At 39.6% G+C, this 16,322-nt stretch overlaps 1 protein-coding gene across 4 annotated transcripts in view; it reads right to left on the bottom strand.

Annotated features, from left to right (window-relative positions):
* The window catches only part of PPP2R2B (protein phosphatase 2 regulatory subunit Bbeta), a 482,864-nt gene that overhangs the window by 276,692 nt on the left and 189,850 nt on the right, over positions 1-16,322 (bottom strand). The gene's annotated exons all lie outside the window — the stretch shown is intronic.

The raw sequence follows: 16,322 nt of genomic DNA, 5'->3' as shown, positions 1-16,322 counted from the left end.
TTTTGATTTTTTTTTTTTTTTTTAAATAACAAACCGATCACACTTGCCTCCACTGTGCAGTTCATTTTGCACAGAGTGGCTCCGATCCTCCGGTTCTAGGGTCCCACAGCAGCTGTCTCGACTCCTCCCCACAATAGATAACCCTCTTTGAGAAGCTCTCTCCCGAAAGGATTACCTCCCACGTGATACATTTGACTGTGTGATACATTTGGAGTTTATGACTCTGCCCCGTGCCCTGGCACCCACGTCATTGGATTGGATAGACAGCAGCGCGAGCCAATGGCTATGCTCTATCAATCTATCCAATGAAGAGCAGAGAAGCCCGGGCAAATATTGAGCGCGTTTCGCGATGCAGGACTTTCCAGGGCCCAGGTAAGTAAAACGTGGGGCTGGGGGGGCCGGTAAATGTTGGATGTTTTTTCACCTTAATGCATAGGATGCATTAAGGTGAAAAAACATGAACCTTTACAACCCCTTTAACACCAGGGGCGATTAAAGGGTTAAATATCCCCTAGGGAGGTGCTTACTGTGTGGGGCAGTGTCACACGGAAGGAAAAGAGATCGTGATTAAGCTTAGCTGAATCACAAGATCTTTCCCTTCCTGACCAATCCGCCGCTTGCCTTGTTAACACGGGCAGACTGCCGATTTGTCACCCTCATGTGAACGTTCGGAAATGCCAATTGGCTCCCGCTGTGCACAATCACAGAGAAAAAACAAATCTCTCTACAGAAGTTTTACATGTAGGGTGCCTTAAAAAAGTATTCCTACCCCTTGAAATATTCCACATTCTGTCATGTTACAACCAAAAACATAAAATTTATTTTATTGGGATTTTATGTGATAGAACACTACAAAATGGCACATAATTGTGAAGTGGAAGGAAAATTATAAATTGTTTTCAATTTTTTTTTACAAAAAAAATTGAAAAAAAGTGTCTTGCATTTGTTTTCAGCCCCCTTTACTCTGATACCCCTAAAATATAGTGGAACCAATTGCCTTCAGAAGTCACCAAATTAGTAGATGTGTATAATTTAATCTGAGTACAAATACAGCTTTTCTGTGAAGCCCTCAGAGGTTTATTAGGAAACCTTAGTGAATAAACAGCATTACAAACTCCAACAAACTAATCAGGTCAGGGACAAAGTTGTGGAGAAGTTTAAAGCAGGGTTAGGTTATAGAAAAATAGCCCAAGCTTTGAACATCTCAGAGAGCACTGTTCAATCCATCATCTGAAAAAACTGGAAAGAGTATGATACAAATACAAACCTACCAAGACATGGCCACCCACCTAAACTGACAGGCTGGGCAAGGAGAGCATTAATCAAATAAGCAGTCAAAAGGCCCATGATAACAATGGAGGAGCTGCAGAGATCCACAGCTCAGGTGCCAGAATTTGTTCACAGGACTATTAGTCCTGCACTCCACAAATCTGACCTTTATGAAAGAGTGGCAAGAAAAAAGCCATTGTTGAAAGAATACCATAAGAATTCCTATTTGCAGTTTGCGAGAAGCCATGTGGGAGACACAGCAAACATGTGGAAGAAGGTGCTCTGGTCAGATGAGATCAAAATGTAACTTTTTGGCCTAAAAGTAAAATGCTATGTGTGGCAGAAAACCAACACTGCACATCACCCTGAAAACACCTTCCCCACTGTGAAACATGGTGGTGGCAGCATCATGTTGTGGGGATACTTTTCTTCAGCAGCAACAGGGAAGGTGGTCAGAGTTGATGGGAAGACGGATGGAGCCAAATACAGGGCAATCCTAGAAGAAAACCTGTTAGAATCTGCAAAACACTTGAGACTGTGCGAAGGTCCACCTTCCAGCAGGACAATGACCCTAAAAATACAGCCAGAGCTACAATGGAATGGTTTAGATCAAAGCACATTCATGTGTTATAATGTCCCAGTCAAAGTCCAGACCTAAATCCAACTGAGAATTTGTGGCAAGACTTGAAAATTGTTGTTCAGATGCTCTCCATCCAATCTGACAGAGCTTAAGCTATTTTGCAAAAGAAGAACGGGCAAAAATGTCACTCTCTAGATGTGCAAAGCTGGTAGAGACTTCCCCAAAAAGACTTGCAGCTGCAATTGCAGCAAAAGGTGATTCTACAAAGTAATGACTCAGGGGGGGCCGAATACAAAAACGCACACCACACTTTTCACAGATTTGTAAAAAAAATAAATAAAAAAAAGATGGAAAGCTATTAATTTTCCTTCCACTTCACAATTATGTGCTACTTTGTGTTGATCTATCACATAAAATCCCAATACAATACATTTATGTTTTTGGTTGCAACATGAAAAAATTTGGAAAATTTCAAGGGGTATAAATACTTTTTCAAGGCCCTGTATAGCTACTGTTTTCCTTTTCTAAATTCTTTAGAATTATTACATAGTGTTAGAATTTTTACTTCCTCATTCTGCACTTAAAGTGTAGTCTTGGCTTACATAGAGAGACAGCCAATTAGAGGAAAGGCACACACATTCTCCCTCCACATAGGCAGAGACTTGCAAAGCTGTGCTGTGACAAGAAAACTCTCTGCTAATCTTAGCACCCTCCCTGACACAAACTTCATGCTGCTTTTATCTCCCATCTCTGAGAATTTGTCAGAAAAAGTCATGCTGATAACAGAGAAAAGAAAACACACAGGACTTTAGTGTTTTTTTTTTCCTCTCTCCCTACAGCTATATGTGCCTAGGTAAAATTTTATGAATTGGGTTTACATGCAATCTTAATACAATGTGCCAATATCACAATGGAGTGAATAGGCCATTAAGAAAAGAAGTAGAATCATTGATTTTACTTTATACACAAACCTTACTTTTTAATATCTTTATAAATGATATAGGGTCTGAGATTAAAAGTACCATTTCAGTCTTTGCAGATGACACAAAGCTTTGCGGTGGAATACTGTCCTTACAGGATGTCTCCAATTTACAAGCCAACCTCAAGGCACGGTTTAATTGGACAACTATGTGGTAAATGAGGTTTAATGTTGATAAATGTAAACGTTATCCACTTAGGGGCTAAGAATATTCATGCATCATACATACTAGGGGCAGTGCAACTGGAGGAATCAATGGTGGAGAAGGATTTGGGTGTTCTGGTAGATCATAAGCTTAATAGCATGCAATGCCAAGCTGGGGTTTCCAAAGACAGCAAACCAAAACTGACCTTGCCTAATGTGAAAACCTGTGTATACACACACCTCCATAGAAAATATGCTGTATACAAATGTATTGGCCATGATTAAGCTATGCTGAGTGTGGGTAATATGGCGGAATAGCCAACTTTATGCTTAATGGATAGTGAAAAGCAGCACCATTTACCGAAAATACATTTGCTCCATCTGTCTCCTATAACAGAGATCTTATTTGTGGATTAAATACTCTTGAAATCTTTCCTATAATGTGATGTGGACTTTGATGTGTGGACCTTGCCTTGGATGTGCCTTACGTATCTTATATAAAAAACGAACAGCATGGCAGACCTGGCAAGCAGTTGGTAGCAGGTGGCCTGGTTCATAGATACTAAATATGCACAAGCTGGATTTATAACTCACATAAAATATTAATGCAATGTTTGAAAAGGCAAAATAAAGAATAATTTGCCACCAACATGTTTAATGCCGTGTTTCAAGATTAGCAAGTAAGACAGGTTTAAATCCATTTCAAACAATGTCTTTTGTGTTTCTAATTTTCAATAATTGATCCATCCCTTCCTCCCCAAATTTGATAATGTTGGCTGTCCATACTGGTGTTTTCACATGCAAAGTGAGAATATTGACTTTTTCCTAAGGAGTATTTTGCAAAGTCAGTATGTGTAGAGTGGAAAAATGGTACAGAGAATGTATGACCATTCAAAAAGGCTTTGAGAGGCATCTACCGCACTTTAAACCCAACCTGCGTGTACAGCAAAAAGGGTGGCACAATCTAGCTCCAACAATGATCCATCAACCCATAGATTAGCTTTTTTTTGTATTCATTGTATTCTGGACAGTGAGGTTTCCCCACCACCAGAACATATTGATCAACATTGAAGGCTATAGCCTCCAGTGCTGACCAGGAGGGCAAAATCTGACAGGGCAGTTGTAAGTTAATCAATAGATCACAACCTCACTACCCATACATGAATGCCATGATACATGTATGGCCAGCTTTAGTTTCTAGAATGAGCCCTGTTGCAACTTTATGGCTAACAGGAACAGGGGGGGGGGGGAGACGGGACATAATGTCAATTGTAATGAATTTTAACATTTTACCATATTATATAATATACATAATTATATAGGATTAAGCAAATAAGCACATTTATAATATTGGCAGTGCATCCATAAGGGGTGCACGGGCGCCGCCCCCTCTCTCCTACCACCTCTCTATCACCAATAGATATATTCATGTTTGACTGTCAGGCATCCAATCATAGCAGAGGACGGGATGAAAATGGGAGAAGACATCGAGGAGCGTGAAAAACAGTCGCCATGGACTGCTGCCCCAACGAGACAAGTGCCGGGCGGGTGGGGGATGCACACTGGCAGCATTTGATGGGCAACACTGGTGGAAATCGATGGGCACACTAGCTGAATATACTTTCCAAAACCAGTGTGTGTGTGTGTGTGTGTATTTTTTTAATTAGGGATGCACCAAAATGTAAATTCTGGTGCCAAAACCGAATATTCAAAATGCACTTCGAAAAAAAAAAAAAATTAATGGACAGTTGAAAAAAAACTATTTTTTTTGTAATACAATATGCCTGACATTTTTGAACTTTTGTCAATGGAGGGGCATGATTTTTGCATTGCAGTCACTAGGGGGCGTTTTTGCAATAAAGTCAATGGGACGCAATTTTGCATTGAAGTCACTAGGGGGCATTTTGCATTAAAGTCAATGAGATGCAGCATGCCATTGTTGGCACCTTTTTATTTCTAATCGGCAAAATGCGGATAACTATTTTCGGTTGATAATTTTCAGCGCCCGATATATCGGTGCATCACTCCATTTGTCCTGTTAGCTATAGTCATAAAAATAGATCATGTAATTCCAACATTTTGCAGTTGGCATCAAAACAAGAGATGGGAAAAACTTCCACTGGGATCATTTGTTTGTCACAATATTCTCTCCGCACTTAGAGGTCTGCAAGTGCCTTTATGTACAGTATAATTCATCAGTCCCGTTTTACTGTAGGTGATGGGGAAGCCTCTTTAGCCCATACCAGAAGCTCTGCTGTTGCTGACTAAAGTGAGGGCTTGGTCAAAAAGGTTATTGGACCATGGGTGCATACCTTCAATGGGGTAAAATATATAGATAAATGTTTTAGTCAAAATTACCTCCTTTTAAGGTCCTTTGTAAACAGGAAAAAAATAACCCCACTGGTAGAGAAGTAAGCGGAAGAAAAGCCTGTGCTATTTTTAAAAAAACTTTCCCACCTCTGTGCAATTCCCTTTTTTTTAAACCGATCTGTTCATGTGATCCTGCAGCTCCAGCTCCCCTGTGTAAGGTAGCATTTAACAATGGCTAGGGGGTTAAGGAACCATGACATCACCCGCAGACTTTATCCTCTACAGCAGCTGCACTGTGACACAGGGGAGACGGAGCTGCAAGATCACGTGACAAGACTAGCGCGCATAATAAAAAAAAAAGAAGCAGGGAACGTTTTAAAGAATAGTGTTCAGCTTTTCTTCCTCTAAGCCTAAATAGTGAAGTAGTATATACTCTGACAAGACAAGTCCAAAACATAATGACTGTTTAAGTTGAAGGATTAGGTGTTTCAGATATTAAATTTGGGTACAAGAAGATGCTTGTCAGCTGACCCAATTGCTGGTTTCCAGGGGACATCAGCAGGGACATATCCTTACTCAGAGTCCATCTGCTGGACATATACAGCCATGCAATTCCTGCTAAATCTTTTGAAATTCATTTGGAGTCAATTGGCTTTTGAAATCCTATTGGCTCCACCTGCCTGACAAACTTCAATCCCAAGGATTTGGGGTAGAAAATTCTTAGCTGAACAATGACAGTCATTTATAAAGTCATTGGTTGGGTACAATAGTGAGCAGTGTAGATTTCTCTAATTCAACCTACAGGGTTGAACACAATCTTGGACTTGGTTTACATTGGGGAGGCAAAAACTACACCAAGCTGCAAAAGGTACACGCATACCGCTGCAATTTGCATTTGTGGCATAAAGAAAGCTGGTGTATCAGTCAAATCAAAATCCACTTATAACTGTGTGTACTCATTAATGCTCAGCATTGAGTACACCACTTTTGAAAAGTACGATTTTAATCAAATTTCAATGAACACAAGAACAATTTCCAAAATTTTTACGAAAATTTGTTTAGCTCATTACATAAACGTAAGGTTATTATAACTTAGATTACAAAATCTTATGTTTTACTCAAATTAAAAATCAATTCGCTCCACAAAAATAAACTACTAGCTTGCATTTTGTATGACCTCCATGATTTGTTAGGAAACCACCAAGTCTTCTAGACATGGAATTAACAAGATGGCAACATCTATCTTTTTACATTTTTTAAGAACGACCTCATTTAGAGCCAGGATGCTGAATGGAGAGTGATGCTAAACTTGTCTCCTCAGAATTCCTCATAGGTGTTTGATTGGGTTCAGATCCAGAGACATACTTGGCCACTGAATCTTTCACCCTGTTCTTCAGTCATTCAGCAGTGGCCTTAGATGTGCGTTTTGGATCCTTATGTTGGAAAAGTGCACAAGTGATGGTACACCACCATGTTTCACTGTAGGCGCCATGCATTTTTCTTTGTACGCCTTACCTTTGCAACGCCATCAGTTCCAAAAACATTGATCTTGGTCTCATTACTCCAGAGCACGGATCCCCAGTAGTCTTTTTCAGCATGGGTCCTGGCAAATTCTAGGCAGACTTTATGCATGGGCTTTAGGAGAGGCATCCTTTGTGGATGACGCCTATATGCATGCCATTTCTCTGCAAAGTACTCCGTATTGTGTTACAGAAAACAATCACCCCAGTTTGGCTTTCACAGGAGTGCAGTTTGTTCTGAAGCCCGCTGTTGGATGACATCACAGAGCTGGTCCATGTTTAGGCCAGATAGCATGAAATCAAGATTCACTCACATGCCTGTACCAACACCCGGCTCGGCCCCTCAGCATACCCCCCCCCCGAGAGCCACCTGAACCAACTGCTTCCACTCCCTCCACAGCCCAGCGCTCCACTCACAGTCAGCAGCTGTTTGTTCAAGGAGCTGTGAGAACTGAGCGATCGGCGGTGTTCGATCGTGCGGTTCCCAGCATTGGAGGGACCGATGCTGCATTCACCTAGATAATTATGAATCTTAACAACTTAAGCACCAAGCTTTTTTTTGAGATCTGTTTATAAGTTAAAATCATTTTTTTGCTCAAAAGTTTCTTCTAGCCCCCAAAACATATCATTTTTTTGACACCCTAGAAAAAAAATGGCTGTCGTTGTAATACTTTGTAATGCCATATTTGCGCAGCGGTCTTACATGTACAATTTTTTGGGAGAAAATACACTTTAAAAAAAAAAAATGAAAAAGAAGAAGTAGTATTAAAGTTAGCCCAATTTTTTTTATAGTATAAAAGATAATGTTACGCCAAGTAAATTTATACCAGACATGTCATGCTTCAAAATTTCTACAGGTCACAGAGGAGGTCTTTTACTAGAATTATTGCACTTGCTCCAATGATCGCAACGATGCCTCACATATATGGTTTGAACACCATTTTCATATGCGGGCGCGACTTATGTATGCGTTTGCTTCTGCGCACAAGCTTGGCGGGACAGAGCGTTTTAAATTTAACTTTTTATACTGTCCAAAAATAATAATAATTGGGGTCACTTTTATTCCTATTACACAGAATGTAAACATCCCTTGTAATAGAAAAAGCATGACAGGACCTCTTTAATGTGATATCTGGGGTCAAAAAATACCTCAGGATCTCACATTTACACTTAAAATCCCCAAAAATTCTCCTTTAAGACCATTGGGCAGAAGTGACGTTTGATATCTCTTCCGTCATCCAATGGTATGGAGCTGAGTGAAGGCCATCTTTCCCTCACTCGACTCAATGTCTCTCAGAGGAAAGGACCCGATCATCTCCGAAAAGTGGCAGAGACCACTGGGAAGCGTGCGGGAGGAGGGCCCTCTCCTGCCCCCGATAAAAGTGATCTTGTGGCGAATCCACTGCAGAGACCACTTTTATCCGAAAGTGGACCGCCTGCTGTTTAAAAAGATACCGAGGTTATTGCAGCTATTTTGTTGGCTAAAACTTAGCTTTGCTCCCTATACCTCATGTACATTGCTGCTGGTAAACAGGATGTTTAGGAGCAGTTGGGCATTTTTTTCAGCTGCCCCTGCCAACTCTCCACTATGTTATCTTATCAGTACATGTACACAGGGTCGTTTACAGTAGTTTCTAGACAGTCGATTTAAGAAGCATTTTTTGGAACGCATGGTCTGGGGCTGCATGAGTGTTGCCAGCACTGGGGAGCTACATTTCATTGAGGGAACCATGAATGCCAAAATGTACTGTGACATACTGAAGCAGCGCATGATCCCCTTCCTTCGGAGACTAGGCCACAGGGCAGTATTCCAACATAACAACCCAAGATGGATTAGGCAATGCTGGAAAATAATGGCGGCCACACAAAATATTGACACTTTATGACCAATTTGGACATTTTCACTTAGGGGTGTACCATTTTGTTGCCAACGGTTTAGACATTAATGGCTGTGTTTTGCGTTATTTTGAGGGGACAGGAAATTTACACTGTTATACAAGCTGTACACTCACTACTTTACATTGTAGCAAAGTGTAATTTCTTCAGTGTCACATGAAAGGATCAAATAAAATATTTACAAAAATGTGAGGGGTGTACTCAGTTGTGAGAATGAGAAATAATAAATATATAATTACACACACAGTTTATATCCTTGTATATCATAAAAAAGTAGGAATATAAACAAAGTGGAAAAATAAACTCGAAGTGGATAATTTTATGAACCCATCAACAAACATCCAAGCACTCCACTGATATGATAATGAAGTCAGTTCAGAATATTGAAATTGAATGAATACAGGCAGAAAGCCATTCTCCACCAAACAGTCATTTATTAACATACATTAGATGTGTTGGTGGTCTCATTTCACTTTATATTACACCTATCATCATAGCACATTACATATTATCTAGCAAGACTCTAGATATGGGCTTCAATCTGCCTGCTGGAAAAAAAAGCTAAATCAGATATTAAGTGGAAATTCAAGAAATGCCATCCAAGGAGGTCTGTCCTATTTATTTGCATTGCAACAAAAGCTGCCAGTTGAGTCTCTGATTTACCATGCTGATAATGTCAAAATATATCCGAGGCTCGGTCCTAGAATGCCTACACCAGAAATGCATTAAGGTGTTATGCTGGTGACACCCCTGTATCTCATTATTAAATAAAAGGCAATCACTTGTGAACACAACCATATTTCAGCATATTTACTACTTCACCTTCTAGCAATGATCCAAATTCATTTAAAAATAAATAGAATATTAAATAGACAACAGTTACTGAGGACAGTCAAGAGGATTATGCCGCTTTTTCAATACACTTCTCTACACAGACGACATTTATACTGGCAGTTTAATCCATAAACAAACTCAACCTTAATCTTGAAGGAATTGGCTACAAATTTAAACTCAACACATGCTATAGAACAGAATTTAAGATTTTTCGATCTTTTAATGGAACAAAAGGAATTTTTGACTTGCCTGTAAATTCCATATCAAGGAGTATAGTACAGGACACAGGCAGAATCTTCATATGTCATGGGTTATAGTAACATACCTTCAGAAGATTGGACATTTATGGATTTATAGATTCCTTTATCCACCTCAAATGTGTGAATGGTGGGGCCATTTTTCTAATTTCAACCCGAGGGCTAAAGGGTCTAAAAAATGGTCTATGGCCAGCTTAGGGCTAGCCAAAATTATTTTGTTCTCCCCCAAAAAAGAAATGACTCCATCAACACTAAACTGTGTGGATGGCGGAATCTCCTCAGAGGTTTTAATCCTCCCTTTGTTCAGTTCCAAACTTTTTTTGGGATACTAAAATTTTAGCAATTGCAACACGTTACATACATTTGGTCCTCCCCTGCAATGCATTTCCAAGTTTATTTCCTTTTCAGCCATGGCAACAGTACATCATGTACATGACTTTCCAGATATCTATACTCAGTTGCATCTTGGGTAAAGTTTGCTAAAATTCTGTGTATACAGTTCAGTGAATAGCTGACTTGGAGGAGCAGGGTTTCAACAAAACCAATATACTGTTAATGTGATTTTTCTGATTAAAGAATCTAGGGAAGGCCTGAACTAATCCTGTTATGTTTCCGTGTACTGTGCTACAAAAATACATACAAGCGTCAGCTAACATTTCCAAAACTTAATATCTGTTAGACCATTCCTTAATTTTTTTTTTTCAGTATGAACAGGACTAGCAACATTAACTTTTACACTAAAACATTTCTATTAGCACAAAAGAGTACATTACAACTAAAACAAAAACATGTCTGGTATAAAAAGGGAGGTGCCTATACAAGCCATACCCACTTTTCTCAAATGGTCACAGATATGCTGGAGCTACACATTCTTGGGAATTCCCAAGGATGCGTGATCCTGATGCTGGTTTTTGGCATGTTACCTTGCCAAGGGGGTCGAGCTGTGTGAGCAGAAGCATGAAAATGACCCCCCCATCTGTGCACAGACATGATGTGGGGTCCTAGCAGAGCTCTGGGTTTTTAACAGGCCTTTTTGTCTGGCATAAGTTCCCAGTGCTTTCCTGTGCTGCATACAGCTTGCCGTGCAAGTGAATGGCTATATGCAACCATGCTCTTGTAAATGCCAATTGCTTGTTTGCATTGGTGCTGCACGTATCTGACATTTTCCAAAAGCCAAGGTTTTTGTTCAGAAAATATATTAGACATACATTTGTGGTTAAACGCTGATGCAAAAAAGCATTTTCGTTTATAAGAGCATGGCTGCGTACAGCCATTTACTTGTATATTACATGTATATTGTATAGCAGGTGGTTTGAGGCCCATGTGGCTCCCCAGTGGGAAAGCACCAGGAAAATATTTCATGCATATAAAAATGCAAGAATACTTAGATTCTGTTTTAGAAAATGCGAGCCGACATGCACTAACTTTGCCCTGAGCTCACTTATACATTGGTAGCCCTTGTGTAGGCAACTCAGGGAAAAAACCTGCCTGTGATGTGATCTGTATAGATACCCCAATGCCTTGAACACACGATCGGTTTTACCGGTGCTAAAAAGTCCACTGGGAAAACCCAATGGGAAAACAGAGAACCTGCTTGGTAGCTTTTTCCCCCTACACACAGCCAGGAAAAAAGAAAACATGTTCTAATTTTTCCTCGCTGGGAAAACTGGTCGTGTACAAAGCATAAAAGAGTCCATATGGAAAGGATCAGGTTGAGTTGATAAGAAATTATGTACAATTAAATTAGCCTATGTTCACACTAGCCTGAGTTATAGAATGCAGCATTTTACCATGCTGGATAGTGTAATGTTGACTCCAGTAGGGAGCAGTGCAATGCATGTTTCAGCACATTGCAATGCTTTTTTTCCTTCTAACTTTATTTGAAGAGTCAAGTGACTAGACTTCTGTTACTGCACAGTAGCATGGTGTGTTGTGCTGCTGTACGGTGACTGGCAGTGCCATTCACTGTAAATACCTGCTGCATTTTCCCCACATTACATGCATTGCGGTGTGAACAGAGCCCGTACAAGACCATTTTTTTGCCCTAGCAATAATCTACATTTATCCACTATGGAAAAACGCAGGTCATTTCACATGGTGATGTGATGTCTATATTTAAAAAGGGATCAAAGTTTATCAGCCAATTACAGACCTGTTACAGTAGTTTAAAAAAAAAAAAGATACTGGAGAGTTTGCCCTTGTACATATTAGTAAGGCCTCATCTGGAATATGCAATTCAGTTTTGGACACCAATTCACAAAAAGGATGTCAGAGAACTAAAGAAAGTTCAAAGAAGAGCAACCAAACAGATAAGAGATATGCAGGAGCTCTGCTATGGGGAAAGATTAGCTGAACCGATTGTATTCTCTTGAGAAGATGTGATAAAAGGGGAGATATGATCACTATGTATAAATATGGTATATACAGTGAACTTGGTGTAGTCATTCACTTTAAAGCCATTAAAAAAAAGACAAGGGGAGACACTGCAATGGTGGAACGACAAGTAACCTCCACATTCAAAAAAGGCTATTATACAGTAAGGAGGTGTGGGATAGACTCTCTAGGGATCTAGTTCTAGCTAGCTCAGTTGGCTTTATAAAAAACGCAGAATACATTTTTTAAAGTGGTTGTAAACCCCAGTCAGGAAATCTGAACAAAGCACATATCTGTAGGCGTTTGCTTTTCTTTCTCCAAAGATCTTAATTTAATTTCGCTCTCATGCTTTGTTGCTCTGTTATCAGCATGAGATGTTTTCCTAACACATGAGATAGAATTTGTGTAGAGGGAGATAAAGTACACAGCTGGTGTGCATGTTTCTTCGTTCCTCTGTCCATGTGGAGGGGGCGTGTCCCTTTTTTCCCCCAATAAGCTCTCACACAGTATATATAAGCATGGAATGACACATTTAGGGGTCCGAGAGGACTGCACACACCGGTTTAGGTACTAGGACAATGGGAGAACCTTTCCCCATGTTTTTTTGCTAAAAAAAAACATGGGGAAATGTTATCCCATTGTCCTCACACAGTATACAAGAGCTGTAACTGCAGCTCTCCACCCCCTCTCTACTCCTGACAGATGCTTAAAGCGGAGGTCCACACAAAAAGTAAACCTCCGCTTTTCGGAACCCTCCGGTGTCACATGTGGCACCTTTCAGGGGGTGCAGATACCTGTATAGTACAGGTATTTGCACCCACTTCCGGGGATAGACCCGCGCAGAATCTGCGGGAGTCTACGTCACATCCCTTCGTCCCCCGCTATCTTCTGGGAGACAGAAGACAGGAGGGACCATTTCGATTGCGCAACTCACGCAGTAAGGAACCTGGAAGTGAAGCTGCAAGGCTTCATTTCCTGATTCCCTTAGCGAAGATGGCAGCGGCAGCATCCGAGGATCGAAGCCTGGGTCGGCCTCAGGTGCGGTCATCGCGGGCACGCTGGACAGGTAAGTGTCCATATTTTAAAAGTCAGCAGCTGCAATATTTGTAGCTGCCGACTTTACAAAAAAAAAATTCGGTGGACCTCCGCTTTAAAGGATTGTATCACAAATCTGCAATTTTGAGGGGCCATAGAAAAGACTGCAGCTAAAACAAAAAACTCATGTAAGAGGATTTGTTTCATCTCTGTATCTGAGGCTATTCTCTTCACTGTGTATAAGTGAGGGTTTACAACCACTTTAATGCACAAAATATAACAGGCTAATAACATGTATAAATAACTATACCAGATATTGTTTATCCAGGAAATATACAATTTCCTTACCAGGAAGGATTTTTTTTTTTTTAAACTGACCATGCTAGAGACCATGCTCCCGGGCAGGTGAAATTCACACCCAAATTTTAAAAATTGTATGGCTCAGACACGCATGTGGCGGGGAATCCAAAAAAAAAAAAAAAAAAAAAAAAACACAAAACCTACCGACATATGCATTTTATCCATAGTTCCACTTTTTATTCACAGTCTTCCCAATAATTTTTGTCCACAGCACTGGCTGCTAGTACTCCCATTGACTATGCTGACAGCTCCCCTGCTACCTGTCTTTGATTGAGACGTGTTTTATGCCAAGTTCAATGAGATTAGAAGGGTTGCTAGGGGGGCATCAAAGCAGTTTCAGGGTTTGCTTGATAGAAGTGGCTTAAAGGCTGGCTCATATTTCTTGAAAATTTGCAGTTAACATACATAAAAAGATGCAAAATATTAACCATCAGCTAGGTCAAGTGTTTTCTCTAATACGTGTAGTATTAAAGGGTTAGAATTTTTTTTAACCATATCCTGCACCAATTCAAAACTAAAAAAAGATGGACTAGAAATACAAGATTTTACTGTATATAGAATGTTCAGTTCCAAGGCTGAAAGCAGAAAATGCTGCCTTAATAAAGTATATTTTTAAATCTGAACTGGTAAATTGTATTGCCATCATAAACTACACCAGTATATTATACACAGCAGTGATATACTTAAGATTACTTTTTTCCTATACATCTCAGGAAGCAGCCATATTATAGGTATAAATGGAAGACCTTCATGGAACATTAGCTGCCACAAAAATAGATATGCAGACACTTTTTCCTTTAAGTAGCAGCACACCAGCAAGGCAATCTTTGGGTCATAAAAAAAAATAAAAAATATTCGGAACAGAAAAAACCTTCATTAGAAATCACTGGCTTACATTACTGTCACCCTTAGGAGAACCAGTGGCAATCTGTATTCTGTAATGCGAGTCTTCACTTTACTCTCAAATTGTTATAATAGGGCAAATGAACAGGAATGAAATGCCTTCTATTGCTTGTAATTTCCCTGTCATATCAAAAGTGTTAAAGTTACAAGGCCCTGTTATTCCTGGCCTGAAATCAGTGCCGACTACAGACACTGAAATCGTGGTTAAAATTACGAAAAGGTCCTTCAAGAATTCCAGAAAAAAAAAATGGTTTATTAAAAGGAAATTTATGGTCCAATCATCCACTTTCATTTAACATGTGCATTGTAATAGTAGGTATATTTGACAAGTTTCTTTTTATGCTTTTTATTTTTAGTGCTGCCTGTCTGCTGGTCATTTAAAAAGATACAAGTCAGATTTTAGGCATCCTTTACAAAACAAAACAAAGCTTGGTCTTATAATCAGAAACAGGTAGGACAAGTTGTCATCTTTGCAATGTACATTGATTACCCAGAGTGGATTGTAGGAGTTACCCTTTAAATGTACTTGTGGGGCTGCTTTTTTTTTTGGGGGGGGGGGGGGGGTTGGTTATGCTCCAGGTTTAACTGCTATATAGCCATATATTGTATATTTTTCATATTGGACATGAGGGTAGCCATTTTCCCTCTAAAGTTGAAACCAAGTTCATAGCTCATGAATAGACATTACCAGAGGTTTTTCTGTCTTATTAGAAGACTGTGAAAGCCTCATCTGTATTTTTATTCCAGACCATAAATTAAAGGTTTGAACACTTAGTAAAATAAACATAAGGGGAGATTCCACAGAAGACGTATCGTTTAGAGGAGGGGTCTCCAGACGTTTCATACAAAAGGGCCAGTCTACAGTCCTTCAGACTTTAGGAGGGCCGGATTGTGGCCAGCAGGGGTAGAAAATGTCCCGAGCCCAGTATCACTGATAATAAATATGTCCTCAAGGTTGGTGGTCAGTAGGAGGCATAGTGCCACATTAGTGGTATTAGTAGGAGGAATAGTATCCCATCATTGGTATCAGTGGAAAACCTAGTGCCCCACTGCTGGTGTTAGTGGAAGGAATAGTGTCCCAAGGACCAGATAAAGGCTAGCAAAGGGCCACATCTGGCCCTCAGACCGCAGTTTGGAGACCCCTGGTTTAGAGAATCGTATTTCAAGTGAGCTTACAAACCCAATTAGTATTTCCTGAAGAAAACCACAAAACAAAAAAAGGGGCTTATTCAAATACAACCAAATGAAACGTATTATATTACTCAAGTACAAGTAATATATTAACCAAAAAGGTATATAGCATTATATTGAAATACTTATACGTGACATTTTTTGCTTAATTATGTATATATTAAAATTATATATTTTAAATAATGTTTATTTCATAATATGTTTACAGCGTATCTGTAAAAGTTATTAATATATAAACCCGTTTAATACATATATTATAAAAGTTGCTAAAATGGTATTCTATTAGTGAGATTGTCCATGAATAACTGTTTTGCTTGTCGTTGGTTAAATTAAAACTGAAGTCATGATTCTAACAGCCCCAGCTAATTGTGTGAGGGCAGATTTTCCCAAACCATATATTCAAGCCAATGCCAGAACGTTTGACACGCGATTGTCAACCATCACACAATTAATGATGTTTCACTAAGCCGAGGGCCAAAAGGTCATGAGAATAACTTTGGAAGTCATTCCTTATACAACACTGCCTCTAGAGGGGAAAATTGTATTCAAGATGGCAGCATACTTGATGTTATGGTAAAATATGGACTCTTCTTCACATGACATCAATTACATAGTTTGACACACCCACCCACTTTTGGAGTGGGTTAAAAAGGCATCACAGAGAGCAAAAG

The sequence above is a fragment of the Rana temporaria genome, chromosome 3 (assembly GCF_905171775.1).
Source record: "Rana temporaria chromosome 3, aRanTem1.1, whole genome shotgun sequence".
In the NCBI taxonomy this organism is placed as follows: Eukaryota; Metazoa; Chordata; class Amphibia; order Anura; family Ranidae; genus Rana; species Rana temporaria.
The sequence above is the reverse complement of the archived record's forward strand: the minus strand, read 5'-3'. Positions and strand labels throughout refer to the sequence as shown.